Source organism: Cygnus olor, chromosome 15 (assembly GCF_009769625.2).
Source record: "Cygnus olor isolate bCygOlo1 chromosome 15, bCygOlo1.pri.v2, whole genome shotgun sequence".
Classification (NCBI taxonomy): Eukaryota; Metazoa; Chordata; class Aves; order Anseriformes; family Anatidae; genus Cygnus; species Cygnus olor.
This window is the reverse complement of record NC_049183.1, coordinates 899,131-914,349: the sequence shown is the minus strand read 5'-3', so window position 1 is coordinate 914,349 and position 15,219 is coordinate 899,131. Positions and strand designations below refer to the sequence as shown.

General features: G+C 39.1%; 2 long non-coding RNA genes across 4 annotated transcripts in view; one reads left to right on the top strand and one right to left on the bottom strand.

Annotated features, from left to right (window-relative positions):
• The window catches only part of LOC121078453, an 87,291-nt gene that overhangs the window by 33,366 nt on the left and 38,706 nt on the right, over positions 1–15,219 (top strand). Inside the window, exon 1 of one of the 3 annotated variants that reach the window (XR_005824570.1) lies at positions 13,591–13,970. The exons of the other annotated variants lie outside the window; for them this stretch is intronic. This is a non-coding gene — a long non-coding RNA (uncharacterized LOC121078453). Of the gene's footprint in view, positions 1–13,590; positions 13,971–15,219 lie in introns of those variants that run through there. 3 annotated transcript variants of the gene reach the window in all.
• Positions 2,646–8,495, bottom strand: LOC121078457. Its single transcript, XR_005824575.1, has 3 exons — positions 8,122–8,495; positions 3,950–4,040; positions 2,646–2,790 (listed from the first exon to the last, which is right to left on the bottom strand). It is a non-coding gene; the product is annotated as an uncharacterized LOC121078457 (long non-coding RNA).

Below are 15,219 nucleotides of genomic sequence, written 5' to 3'. Positions count from 1 at the left end.
AATTTTCTTCTTTATATAAAACTATTTTCTTCAGTACAAAAAAAGCTGTGATAGAACTAAGTTTAAAATAAATCCAGTTGCTCACAGTAATTACCCAGAATAGGTTATTGCCAGTACAAATGCAAAGACTAGGATCTATGGAAACATCTTAACATATGTTACTTCTGTCACCCAGAAAGACCATGTTCTTCTCCCTCTACTCCACTCCATGCTTTCTGCTATACAAAATGAATTTTAACTTTGACAAACTGCTTCCAGATTTCATTTTTGCTTTTAAATACTTAGTTCAATTAAAAATGCATTTTTAATACAGCACTTAAATTCAGCAGCTGAAAGGAATGGGTTCTGTTTTCATTACTTTCATTAGCATCGTAGAGTTAATTTTCATTTTTGTATTTCTTTGCTTACCTTTCAGATTTTTTTTACTTTAAGTAGAATTTTACCATTTGATTAAATATACTACCTTGATTCCGTTAGTATACAGCAACTTCTTCCAGTTGGTGTATTCTTTAATGAGGTATATTCTTTAATGAACTTGCTAAAGTGACAGTTTTAGTGCCTCTGTCAGATTCCTTTGACACTGTCTCTATGTTGCTGCTGTTGAACAGGGAAAAAAAAAATCAGGCAGCGGTTTGGATACTGAGGTCTTCAGAGAATACCAAATGGAGGACATACAGTAGTTGGCCTCTGCCACCTGTTCCTAACTGGACAGCGGAAAAAAGGTCCAAGAGCAACTGAAATGAGAACACAATAAAACCTTAAATAAATCACTGTAGGCTCGGTACCTAAATGGACATCTGAACTGCAATTTTAAAAATGTAATGTTTTAAACAGAACTGTATCAATCACTGTCCCTTTGTGATGTGATTACATTGTCAAAATAAATGAAATGTTTGTAACCTGCATGCTATAAAGGAAAATTCAACCAATTGCCAGTGAAAACAAATTGCAGTGCAGTGAGATAGAACCCTTAAACTCATACTCCCTCTCAAGATTAATTAGTTGCTGTCAAAAACATCAGAACAGTGTGCATAGGCTCATTTAGGTCTCCAGGGCACAAGGGAAGATTAATGGCCTATATTAAATGTAGTAACTTTCATTGGCTGAATAAGAAAAAATGCTCTTTTCTTTATCAGAGCTGTGACCCACCTTCTTCCATGGGCTCTTGGGCAACTTCCTCCATCAGTCCTGTTCCACCTCCACTGAGGAAACAAGTTTCATTACTGTCTCTTTTCTAGTACGTGGCTGTAGCAGACAGTTCTCATATTACCACCAGCATCTAGATTCCATTTTCCCAATGCTGTTCTTAAAAGCTAGCCAGTTATGCGTCTGATGCTTTTGGACTATCAAAGGCAGAAGCTGCCGTGTACCAACAAGAACCCAGTGAATTTCTTTGTATCTTTCTAACATATTTTTAAATGGCTATGAGATCAGCATGTTCAATTATTTCTTATTCTTCCTGCCTCCTTGCCAGGTTCATTCTGTATAAAACTACTGTATTGAGTCCGTTCATGCAGATACTTCACTAAGTGTACAGAAATATTGCAAAGATTTCTGGTTGATGTTCTCCTTTATTAGTGAACTAATAAATAGCTTTAGATGTACTCTTCTGCTGAGTGATAGAACTACATACCAGTGATGTGTTCTCCTACCATCTTTGTTTCTATACAGGAAAAAAAGGTTGATTATTAAATAAAAATGCTACGAAACCTTTGTCAGATTTTGTTTTCCATGAACAGAGGCCTCCTCAAGGAATGCTTACCTTACTACTGTCTTGGCTCCCTTGAACACAAATCCATATCAGGTCCAAAACACGAGTGATAAACTTCCACAGGATTAGTACAAGTGCCTAAATGCTCAGAGCTTCAACAATGGCTGCACTCTGCTGGAACCAAGAAACTGCCGGGTGAAACCATGGCAGGGCTTAGATGGAAGGGAAGTGACTTTGTCAAGAACAGACTCAGCCTGTGAATAAGGGAAAAGTAACTGTATAGCTTTTGATGACAAATCAAAATTTATTTCTAGTACTTCCAAATACAAGCTCTTTTGCAGGTGCTTAATAAGCACAGCAAAACTGTTCCCAGCATCTAAGCTGATGGTGAGTCTGTAGGTGAATGGAACGTAATGGCTTAACTCTTATTCATTTAATACAGGGTGTAATGTGAAGAATATTTTTGTAAGGAATAATACACTGAAATATTATGGCTGTGTATGTTGCTTTGTTTAATTCTATATGGCTTTATCTGCTTTAATTTGTTCCTATTGTTCTTTACCTAGCTGCTTTTATCTTTGTTCACTAAAACAGTCCCTTGTTATGCAAATAGGAGCACGGGCTTTTAGCTGAATGGAAAAAAAGATGGGTGTACAAAATATTCCCCAAAAGCCATAAATGTTTAATGAAAGGAAGATGAGGCTCATCTAGAGTTGTTACAGAACCAAACTATCATGGCATTAAAAATGCGTAGCTGTATATGGTCTACAAAGGCAGCACCTGAAGTTTGTAGGGAGTTGTCTAATGGTCTCGAAGTAGATGTAGAGATGCAATGTGTGCATGAAGACAAATGGAATAAGGCAGGATGGCTGAAGTGATCTTTTGATTTGCTGTTAGCGGGATAGTTCTTTGACAAAGAAAATCACTCAATTGAATGGAGCACATCGATTTATTGAAATCCGAGATGTGGGTGGAAGGTCGCTCTCCAGATCATTTGGTCCAACCACTTCTGTGAAGCAGGGCTGTTGTTATCATTAGACCAGATCAGCTGTAGCTGTGTCTAGCGGAGTCCTGAAGGCCTGTGAAGGTGGAGATAGTAGTTAGGTGTGATGCTAGGTTGCTCCTCTGTGGGGAGAGGAGGAACGGTGTCCCTGCTTGAGCAGGTGGAGGTCACCTGGTCCACCCAGAGGTCCCTTCCAATCTCAGCCATTCTGGGGTTTTAGGATGAGGGAAAGGGGAACACGCCTTAATTGAAGGTTCCTTCCCATAAATGCTGGGGAGTGAATGCAATTTTGCAACCAGGTCTATCATCTGTATGATTAGTATTGCACAGTGACCTCTCTGAAGATATAAAAATTAAAATGTGTTATGGAGTAGGTATACTGGTGTTGCTTAAGCAGTGTGACTTATAAGATGCTACGTGAGCCTTGAAGAATTTTATCCCCCCTTAAGATTGTTTAAACTAAAAGAAAGTGAAGAGACTAACTGTAAAGCCAGAAAATCACCCCAGCAGGGAAGCTGGGAACACAACAGGGAAGAAATGGCATGAAGTGAAGAGAGTGGTAGTTTCAGGTCTGAGCAACTTCAGGGAACGACTCTAGTTCTATGATAATATGAGGTTATTTCTGAAAGTCAAAACTCAGGATTCTGTACAACTCTGTTAAATCTCCTCTATCTTCTCCTGAGATGTGACTCAGAAAAGTCTTCAGACAGCTGGGAGAACTGAGCTGTTTCAAGTGTGTTCTGTCTTTGTTTTGCTTTTGATAACTTTTTTCCTACTTTGTAATCAAGAATGTAATATTCTGTTTTGCTAGACTTGTTTGCTTTTTTGAATGTCTAGCATTAATGATAGCCTCACACAACTGTGCCAAAAAATAAACCATATTGTCTCTTTCCCAAAATAGCTGTATTTATTGTAGTGGAGCAGAGAACTTGAAACCCAGAAAAAGTTCAAGAAGCTAATTTGTGGATAGTTTCCCTCCAAGCTGCTGAGGTTGGTTTAACAGCTAATATAACCGTGTTTTGAACAGGAGAAAGGAATAGCACCTAGTAAATGTGTTCTCTGACAAGGACAAGGCAGAATACAATTCCTCTGACTGCCACTTCATGTATTTCATACAGTCCAATTTCTGCTATGTTCTGTAAACCCCAGGAGTGGTAAGGGAGGGGGAGAAAGGAAGTAGCTGTTTATTTTTGATTTCCAAAGATTTTTCCAGGTTTCCACAGGTGGTGTGATACCTTTGATCTTCTGAAACATTGTAGGCAGATGAACTTCACCCATTTTAAACTTCATAAAGGAGAGTTGTCAGGAAAAGACTTCTTGGAAGGTCTGAAAGAGTAAGGTAATAGACGATCAAATCATTGAGTGAACTAGCACAGGAAATAATCCTGTTCTTCCATGAAAACTCTATGTACTTATGTACGAGTGTTTCTAACACCATATGGTATGTTTCCATGCAATGTCTATTGATGATACCTCAAGGCAATATTAAACAGGAGTAGTCTGATGAGTGGTAAAGAGGATGGTTAGGGAGGGTTGTTTGCATCTTCCCTCTCTTCCCTTATCCATTCTTATTAAGCTTTTTTTTGCTTGTCCTCTAATTTCAAGGCATGTCTAAGTGGATAAAATATGTTGTGGGGAGTAAGCAAACAACACACTGTTCATTGCCTGCAGTTGTGCATTTAATGGTGTTTTTCATATCAGCCGAGGCACCCAGTTTCATTTTTTTCCTCTCATTAGACTGAATGTATATTTTTCACAATTAAACATAGTCTGCAGGAATGCAAATCTGTATTTTGGGGCTGTGGGAGGGGTATCTGGAACCTAGTGTTGGATATCTGGAACTTAGTGTTGTGGTTTATTTCTGAGACCCAACCCTTCCATAACCAGAGATGATTGTGGAGAATGTATCCACAGTTATAGAAAACTATCTGGATAGGATTTTATATCTTTTCCTGCAAGCAAACCTGTTATTAAATGTGACAAGCTTCTCAGTCTAGAAGAAAAGTCCACTACCTACAGGTTGAAATCCTCAAAATGGCAACGTTAAAAAAAAAACTCAGTAATTTTATTTTTTGTGCCGTATTTCTACAGCCATAGTTACAAGAGAGATTTCCCCTTTAGATGTCTGTGAATATCCCAGTTCGAGGCTTGTGTGAGTTTTCCATTAATACCAGTTGTCACTGCAGTTGCTCTGCCAACTACACAACTACAGGAAGTAGCATTCAGGAGGATCCAAAGGGTGACGTTTGGATTGTGGAAACATTAGATTATAGGATTTGTCAATAAAAGAAGTAGGTCTGTCATCATAGCCTGTCAGTACAGACTATGGGAGAACCTTTATTTGTTTATCTAATGCATACGCATAGTTGTACCATTGGCAATGCTATCCAGAGGCTAAATTTGACTTGAGGCTCTTCCACTGGAAAAATAAAAGATCTAGGAAGCTGATTTGCTTGATACCATGCCTAAGTGATGTGCTGCTAGGATTTGCATACAAGCATAGCGGTTATATGCTGATGGAGATTCCTTTGCCTGAAACCTTCTACTGGTATGTACTTACAGCCTCCTCATGTTTTTGGCACACCCTGACAATTCCTGCACACTTGTTATGTTTCTCATCTAACTGTTGCATATCAAGCAAGAGTCACCTTGCAAGTAGCTTTTCTTAAAGGGAATATGGATAACAGTGAGTTTACCTGCAATGGACTCCCAGGAAAAAAGTAAACTCAGGAAGGAGAAAACTGTCCCTAGAGGAAGAGTAATTTTTGATACGCTGAGATGTGTGAGGCTTGATATGCAGAAGATGTGAATAGACCCCAAATAGCGTGAGGGTATGAATTGGTGGTATGGTTGGTGTATAAGAACTGTTTTGTTAATACAATCTAGGGAGCATCTACAATAATGCTTTGTTGTACTGGATATCTCACTTTAGGGCCGTATGTAATAGCAAAGGAAATTCCACTTAAAATATATCTAGATCCAGTCTCGCTGGTGCCTCTCCAGGACGATGACACCTAGGGAGCACGGATATCCACTACCCCTTGGCAGAGAGACAACACTCCCCTCCAGGAGAGGGGTCAGTGCTACAGGCAAATGCAGACTGTGCCCTGTTTAGCAACTGTATAGCTTGACCTGGCTGCTGAGGCAGGAGCTCAGACCTGACAGGTTTGTAACCAAGCTCCCTACTGAAGCACAAACCTGTTATTAGGCAGCACTCTGGATCTTACCTGCAAGCATGAACTAGCAGCAGTCCTGTGGGCAGAGCTGGAGGGGAAGCAGAGGACATCAAATGCCCTGACCCTGTGGAAAGCTGCCAGGTTCTCACTGCTAACCCGTGAGTCACAGCTGGATATTGTCCTCAGGCTGGCGAGCAGCCCCAAGTAGAGTATGAATTTAAGGGCAAGGACTGTTAATTCATTTTTCCTCTCTGTAATGCTCTGCGTGGTTGGGCTTTCCTTTTTTTTTTTTACTTCCAGTTTTATTGATGTAAGTGAAATATTTCTTCTCTCTGCTTTCCATCTCATGAATTAAGCCCCACCTTTTTAATAAAATATATATCAAGTTTTCAATGAAGAAGACACCTTAATAACAGGTAACAGGAAGAACGCTTCTTTCTCAAATAAATAAATATCCTTCTAGGAGCCTTTTCTCAGTGTAGAACAAGATCCAAGGTAGTGGAAAGTATGAAAAGAAAAACACTTAAATTAACCCATTTAGTGCTTATTTCAGTGTATCTGTCTTTTAAAATTATATATATATATGTTAATAGGGATTAATGTTTGATAAAAAGCTAATAGCATGCACAAGGTAACAGGCATAAACTTGAATCTTCTAACCTCAAGATTCTAAGTGAGAGTCTGATTTATTTTTTCTTTGGAACCTTAGCCATTAGTACCTGCAGCTTTGCAAGTTAATGTCAGTGGAGTCAGAAACAGCTCTGGACCCACAAAGGCAAAAAAAAAAAAAAAAAAATTGGACGAAGTGAACCAGGAAAGGGGGAGAGAGGCTTCAGCTCTTTGAGCTGCATTAACTGCTGCAAGGTGCAAGTCTCTTTGATCCTTAATTAAAATAACACAAGTAATAATTAGAGTTAGATATGTAGCTTTTGTGAAGGAATGCAAACATAGAAAACCTAAGCAGAATGGATGTTTGGGGTTGTTTTGCTTCAGATGAATGCAGACAAAAATGAAAAAGTCTTAAACACCAAAATCTGGTTTAATTTTTCCATTTACTTGGTCTAGCAGTAGACTGGTAACGTTTTGATTTGTGAAGCTATGATCTCTACTGTAAACTGCCTAGTCCTGCTAGTACTTGCTTGTTATCTTCTAAATCAGTCACTTTTGTGCTAGGAAGATTCTCATACATTTTATAGATGGAATCGCTTCAAGTAAAATGTGAGCTGCAAAGAGAAAGGAGGTCAGAACTCTCCTGAGGTGTCAAATGTATGTAGAAGCCAAATGGTCAGCATGCAATCTGGTCGTGTCACTTCAGGACATTCAGTATCTTAAAACTGAGAAAAGAGAACTCAGCTTTCCTTTCTTGTTGTAAAAGTCTGGACATAATCAACCTGAATGCAGCAGGTGCATTGTTAGAGTTAGTGTTATGGCTGCACTTTCCACTAACTGAGCAGATTGTGTTTGTTCTCTAGTGTTCTCGCGGTAGCTGTGAAACAACATCAATTCTGAATTTTCTGGTACTTGACCAAAATACTGGCATCCAGTTTAAATTTCCGCCGAACCTTAAGCACAGTCACCTCCCAACATTTTTTTAATGCAGTGGCATTCATTGTTTTGCATTAAATGGACCTTATGTTAAGCTCATGCTTAATCTTCTGTTCGTGCTTCTCTGCATTAATTCCTAACAGTTTGGGAGTCAGTTTTCTGATGGGTTTTCTTGGCAGAGAGCTCTCTATCCCCAAAGTCTGAGTTGGAATAAGTGGCTGAAATAATAACTTGAAAATTCTCAATGAAGCACACATCATATGATGCTTCATGAGAGAAGTGGGATGCTGTAATACTTTTTTTTAAAAGTATATAATAAAGAACAAGTGAGGACTGGCAGATGTAATACTTCATTGTATGCTAGCTCAGTCTGAATCTTTTAAATGTTGTTTTTATTCTACTGAAAGAGGATTTTTTTTAAATGTCTGGGGTTTGTTTCTTCTTGCCCAGCCAAAAGATGACAAGCAGCCCTTGGAATTTCTCTAATTTCTCACTAAAGTTTTGTCCAGTTCACTTATCCTGGAAAAGGATCCAAATCTCCCTGTGTAAAAGTAATCTAGTAGCATAGGTTTTGTCCATTTCAAGTTAGGCTCTAATAATTGAATGCAAAGATAGGAAGGTAAAGCATATATCAAGTAGAAGGAAATCAAAAGAAGGAAAGCAAAATAATATGGCAGAGAACCTACTGCACTCTTCTGCATGTAAACCAGATCGCTGGAGAGGCAGTGAGTCTTCTCCCTGGTGTGTGACAGTCAAGTAGAAACTTCTATGTAATAATAGCGTGTTGTTAGAATGGTAACTCGCTCAATCTCAAATATCTGCTGTCTCTAGGAGGAGAAGAGTAGTCATCCATTCAGGAAAAGGAAATGTAATTGGGTTTGTGTTTAGCTATTGGTAGCTGTTAGCACCAGGGTTATCCTCAAGGTCTGATAGCTCTGCAAAAGGAGTTCAGTGGAATGGTGAAAATGGAATTGCAGCTGGAAAGTGTATGTGGCAAGACAGTGAGGGCTGCCAAGCACTACGCAATATCATTAGCACGGCAGCTTCCACAGATCTGCGCTGCATTCTCAAATAAGTCCTTCAAAACAAATTTTAGCCCTCATTATAACTCATTATAAATCTGAAGTAGAAATGTGAACAAATGAAAGCTTTTCTTTTGCTTTCCAGCTGGAAGTATCATCCCAGAAACTTAGTGGCGCATGCTATCCAGAAGACTTTGTACTCTTTAGCAGCATGAAGCTCTTTCCTTTTGATGAAGAATGCTGTGTGGGGTATGGTTGAGCTACATGAGATTTCAAGACATGTGAAATCTTAAAGGCAGAAATGAAGGCCTTGAATATGCACTTTGATAGCATTAAAAGCGTGAAACCATTTGTGCATAATACTATTCTTCCCTCGTCCTTCTTTTCCCAGTTTTGAATTGCGAGACAGCCAAGAAAGCACTCCCAAGAGCTCTCCACAAAGTCTGAATCATTCACAAACCTGTTTTAACTTCTTTAACAGATTTAAAATAACTTCTGAGACTATGCATGTGCCATTGAACACATTGCAGTTGTTCATGCAATGTGTTTTTAAAACAAAACAAAACAGGTTGATCTTTTTTTAACTTTGCATGTACATCCTACGTATTTCAGGAAGAAAGATCAAGAAAGCAGTACCGTGGTGGTTTTATATGGGAAATGGCATTAGAATACTAGTATTTAGCTTCCTGCAGCGGTAAATACTAAGAGAACTGTAAACAGAAAATGGGGAGTTTATTATAGACAGGATACTAATTAGACACTCCATACTGGTTTAAGGTTAAGTTTTCACTGTGAGGGGAATTGGATTCCTTAAGGGATCAAAGGTCTGCTGAATGCTTGAATTCTAATAAACAGCTTCCACTTTAGAGTGATCGGCTATTTGAGAATTAATCTTTTCCTTGCAGAGAACTATCCAAAGTGCTTTCCACTTAAACTCTGTTGTATAAATATTTGCATTTATTCAATGATGAATGTTCAATTTTACATAGAGCTGTTTTGATTAGTTAATGTAATCATGGAATTTACATAAATGTAGATGGAAGGCAGTGCAGCTCCTAATTTCCTTCTCACTGTCCTACATGCTTTTTAATTCTATGCGCCAGGAGAGAAATGTATACTTTGTATTGCCAGTTGAAGAGATTATGATTTGACTTCAAGTATGGAGGCAGGATTTATAGGCTGTCTGACTGCATTTAGTTTTGTTAACTAGCTATGTGTGTAGAGTGCAATGTACTAGAAAAAAAGTTACTTAGGAAAAAAAACACAAAAACCTGCAACGAAAAGTGGTCATCTGAGAGAATGGAACTAGTTATATTCTGTTGGGGAAGAATTGTTTTTTGGGATTACCACTGTAATTGGGTTATAAAGGGTGGGAGGAACTGATGTTAACGTTGCTACCCAAAGGAAGTTATTCCTGTTGGATGTAATGACTGAAGCATTATTGAAAACTATGCCTATCTGGTTTTACAGCTTGGAAGATATTTCAGAAGTCAGTTGAGCTAGGGACAATGGTCTGTGTTAGTAGCTATGCCAGTGTTATAATAAGGAGGTTGAATGTAAATGTTGAATTTCAGCAGCCAAAGTCTTTGGTCCATCTCTGAACTTGTGCCTCCTTCCAATTGATACCAACAGCGAAAAGCTGCTTCAAGTATATTGTCTTTAAGACAAGAACTGTAACCTTCTGGGTCAAAAGACTGATTAAACAGTGGTCTAATGGACGAAGAGTCCATTCCAAATGCTGCCATGCCATATAGAGTTTTTCAACTATATAAACTTCAGTTTTGACTCCACATAGGAAAAAGTGGGACACCAAGGATCTGGTTTAATGTCATGTGGGATGAATCCTGTCTGGGAGGACTGGCATGTATCTGCATGTTACTCCCAACCTGCCAGTTTAATGTCTAGGTACAGTGTTTGTATATCTATTTAGTTTTAATAGCAAATATTTCTTGTGCCTATGAAGAGTATGAAAAGATCTCACACCTTTGATTTCCCTGCTGTAGTCTGCATGAAGATGGAGGTGTGAACTTGTTCATTTCCATGCCACTTCCTTGAAAGAGTGTGTTTGTGTGTGTGTGTGTGTGTGTGTGTGTGGACACATGCAGGCCTTGCTGTAGGGAAGAAGAGAAGCAGGTCAGACTCAGAAGTTTGGCTTTTGTCTCTTCCCCACCCCACCCCCCACCCCCCCCAAAAAAAAAATCACAAGCAATTACATAGCTCCTATTAAACTTCCTTTTATTCCTGATAATTCTGAGTAATTGTACATTGACTACTTTCTGTAAGTTGGTTTTCTTTAGGAAGGCTATAGAATGATTTCATTTGGTCTTCATTCACTTTGAGTGGTAGGATTTCTTTAAGTTATCCGCATACCAGCTTTGTTCAGACAACAGTCATATTTAATAGTGAACATTCAACATGATTTAAGGGAGCTATAAAAACTCTTCCTCTGTATTTAGTGTAAACTCCTTCTATACATTTGAATGCAGCAGCATTTTAATGAGAACTGAAGTCCCCTGTGTTATTTATAATGCCGAGAATGTGGGAACTGGGGAGTGCGACTCAAGGGAGAGCCCAGCAACTGCATGCAGAACCAGTTTGGACCTTTTCTCTATAGTCAGCAGTAATCCAGTTACTTTGAGTATCTTAAAGGCTGGAAAATGTGGTGTAAAGGAAAGAATAAAGCAGTAAGATGAGGTTTAGGATATGGGTGTAGCTGATCCAGCATAACCAAATAATGAGCAGTAGTCCCAGCTGGAGTCAGGTAGGCTCCTTGTGTGCTAGCGTGTCTTTGTGCTGCCACTGGGAGGGTAATGTTGAGACAGCATAGCTGGTGCTCTGTCCTGAAGGCTTTATTGACTTGGGTTTCATGCAGCTTTACCAGGAAAGTCTTTTTTTTTTTTTTTTTTTTTTTTTTTAGGAGCATGGTAGATGTTCTGCTGTACTCTTCTTTTTTCGAAGTGGGAATAATATAAAGCAAACGTACAATGAATGAGTTCATGAAATACTAATGCTATCCACTTTTCTTAAGCTCATAAGGATAGATAAAAGGTTTTTGTAAGCTATCAATAGCTTTCTTTGTCAGACACTTTCCAGATGAGTACAGTGAGGTTGGAGAAAGGAGGACTTTTGGCTCGACGCAACCACTTTGATTCCTTTCATATTTCTTTCAAAACAAGTTTTTGTGTTTTAAGGATGAGGAAGAAGAAAAAAAAAAAGAAACTTGGCAAGTAGAAGGCTTTTTTTGGGGAAAGATTATTTTGAGTAATATTGTGTAGAAACATTGGGCATTTTTAGTTCTAGAGAGATGGAGAAAATTCCTTAAGGCTTTTCCAGATTCTTAGGATTTCATTTTTTAAATAAATGGCTGTTAGCTTTGCTAATGTTGAGGAATGTTCTGTATGTGAGAAGTCTGAAAATAATAAAATCGGCATTTTAATTACTTGCATTGTTTTTCCCCTATGTCCAGTATGTAAGAGGCCACTTGTTTAGTGCACTCAGCGAAGCAAAAATGGAAACAAGCTTCTACTTTGTTTTCTGTTTACACCCTGACATTTCTAAACAAGAGAAGAATGCAGAACACTTGTGGAAGAGACATCTTTCTCCTGGATTTGCCAGATGTAACAACTTGAGAAGTTTATTATGAATTTGATCGGTAATCATATGTTATATTAGAAATATTGAGAACAATTAGACATGCCCAGAGAGTCAGACATTGTACCTAGTATAAATCCCAGACTCTCTTCCTGAGGAAAGAAATGACACACACATTTCAGTAGCATTTGGACCACTGATGAGCTATATCACATAAATCATAAAGATCAAAGGGGTCCGATGAGCAGAGTAGCAACTAGGGAAGTGATTAACTTTTCTTGTCCTGTCCTGTCATTCCTGACAGTGGAGCTGGCTATAAAAAAGCTTGTTCTCTTATAAGCCTGTTCAGAGGTTATTCCCATTCAGCACTGTTCACAGACTTGGTGCCAAAGGCCTTTAACAGTAGTAGAATATGGCCTTCCCATACAAAAAAAGAAAAGTGCACCCACAGCTACAGCACTAAAGCCTGTTGCACCCAGAACCAATGCTCCCTGGTCAGAACAACAGACTTCTGTAAGTAAGGGTTGGGTGGCTGATAACCACCATCAGGAAAAGTTGTTTGTGAGTGATTCTCACTGATCTGACAGTGTCATTTCGTTCTGCTTCTGCTCCCAAGGGAAGGATATCCATTCATTTTCTTTACAAAATGAACTTTGTACTACTAACTGACTACATTACCCAGTTCTTCACGTTCAACACACCTATGGGAGTGCTTTAAAATTAGCTATTAGCTGGAGCTGTGTACTTGACACAGTTTGCATTATGATTGTTTTGTTGTGAGGAAGCAGGCAGAAATCATTCAAATTCGCATTCCCCTTGAACACGCTTTCCACAAGTGTTTTAAAGTACAGATGAGGTTTTCTGTGGTGGCTTGGGGAAGAACTGTAAAACATCTCAGCACAATGAGTCCTGAGGGAAGACCATGATCTGCTGTTTGCTGGACAGAAGCAAGCGAGGGAACAGGGGGGACGTAATAAAGCACGTAAGGTTTTGCAGTGAATGCTTAGCATAACTGTTAACTGCAGCCTGAATTGCAGGCCTGGAATATCTAATTGTCAGTGCCTAAGACTGAAAAAACAGTATATTTACCCTGCAGCGAATGCTGTTCATTGCAATTCTTTCACTTCATTACTGAGATGAGCTGAAAAGCAAAGGTCACAATGTGCTTGAGCTGCCATTGGTGAATTTGTCAGGCAGGAAGGAAATGCCTTCTGCAAGAAAGAATTTGGATGGTGACTACTGCATTCTCCACTTTCCTCGTGTATATGATAAAATTATGCTGATTTCTTTAAATCCCTCTCTGAACGTCTTCCCCTGACCCTCTTTTGCCAGTACATGTTTTTCCCCCCGTTATTCTACAACTTGTCCCAAATTACTCTTCCTGGATGTTCTTTTCCCACCACTTGTCTTTCACAGCTAGCAGTGTACCAATTTTCTTCTCTCTTGAAAGCTTTCTCAATGCTTACTGTGCTCTGGGTGGCAGTCACTGCTTGTGTTGCCAGGGAGCAGCCAAGTCAGTCAGTGCATGGCTGTGAGTATTAGTGATGGAGAAAAAATGTGTTTTCCTTGGGTAGCGAAACAATTTGAGTCCTGACTCCAAATAGATTAGCCCCTGTTAAAAGAATAGTTCTCAGCCTTGGCACCTGAGACAAAATGAGCTTGCAGGGAGATGCTTGTCAAAAGCTGTGGATGGGGAATTAAGATTTTGAGTCTGCTTCAATGTCAGTAAGAAAATTGCAATTTTTAAAAGTAACTACTGTCCACTGGAATGATAAAATGATTGGAGAATAAAAAAAATAAAATCCAACTTTATGTATGAACTTTACAGCAATTCTTCTCTAAGTCATAAAGGCATCTGCTGAGCCAAACAACATTACCTTGGATTATTTTTCCCTGTCAAGTTAATCTTCCTGGAGGAAAAGGTAAGGAATGCAATGATAAATGCATTTTAAATATCTATGGTCTGTAGCTTTGTCAGTACCGAATTCAATAGCTGTCCTTCTGTTCCTTGTGAGCCTTTCTCTGCTCTGTGAACAAAAATAAAAAGCTATTGCTGCTCTTGTAGTCTGTGCATGTTGATCGCTAGTTTTGAGTTGGAAAGAGATACTGATTCCAATGAAAAGCATCTTAAGGAATTCTGTGAATTTAAAGCTGGGAACTGTCGTTGGCTAACAGTTGTAGTCTGCATTGCTGCTTTAAGACTGTTCTTCTCTGGGAAGAATTGGGTAAATTTTCTGATTTGAAGATGAAGAATTGCAGGTATTTCATCTTTCCCCGTATTCCCAGGCTACTCACAAAGCTGTTCCTATAATGATGGAAAGTCCAGGTTGAGCACACAAAACTGGGCATCAATTTGCATTGCTAAGACATTGATCACTTTGAAGGCTGTGGGCTTCCTGGGACATCTCGGCTTCAGACACCAACATATAAACCACCAGCTTGTAGGGCTGGTATAGTCACAACAGTACCGTCAGGTGACTGACTAGCGTGACAGTCTACTCATACTAGCAATAAAGATGAAATCTGGACAAAATAATTTTCTGCTATGTTTAATTGATTATCAGCTTTAATGTGTTGCAATTGTTTGTAATGTAATTGTTTCCCCAATAGGAAAATAGAATGTAGTATCTCTCATCTTCATCAGGAAGGGGTTTTGTCAACAGTAACTGGCTTTCTTAATTTCTTTTCCTCTTTCTATCCTTCCTCAGTTGTTGCTTTGCTTGATTTCTTACTACCAGCTTTGAAAGACATTGTTTTATGCAAGCACCTAGCGCTATAAACTGTATATTGGTAAGTGGTCTGTAATATCTCTTTCTCAGATAAAAGATAAAAGAAGAAAAATCATTCTAGAGCATGCATTCAGGCACCTCAGCACTGAGTTGTGATTTGACCAGTTGATGCCTCTGTTGACTAATTGTTGCATTTCTCATCAAAATGGGGGAGAAGCCAGAGAGGTCCATGCTCAGCAGCCCTGCAGAGGAAATGGTGGGAGCAGGAAAGTAGCAGAGATGATGGAGATTGCAGCCCCTTGTCACCTCCTTACCTAACAATTTTTGTATTATTTGGTATTATCTTCAACAGAGTTAATTCCCCATATGGTTCGGAGGTGCTGCTTTCCCATATGGCATGAGGCTTGCCACTAGGCTCAGTGCCATGTGCCAGGGCACTTGG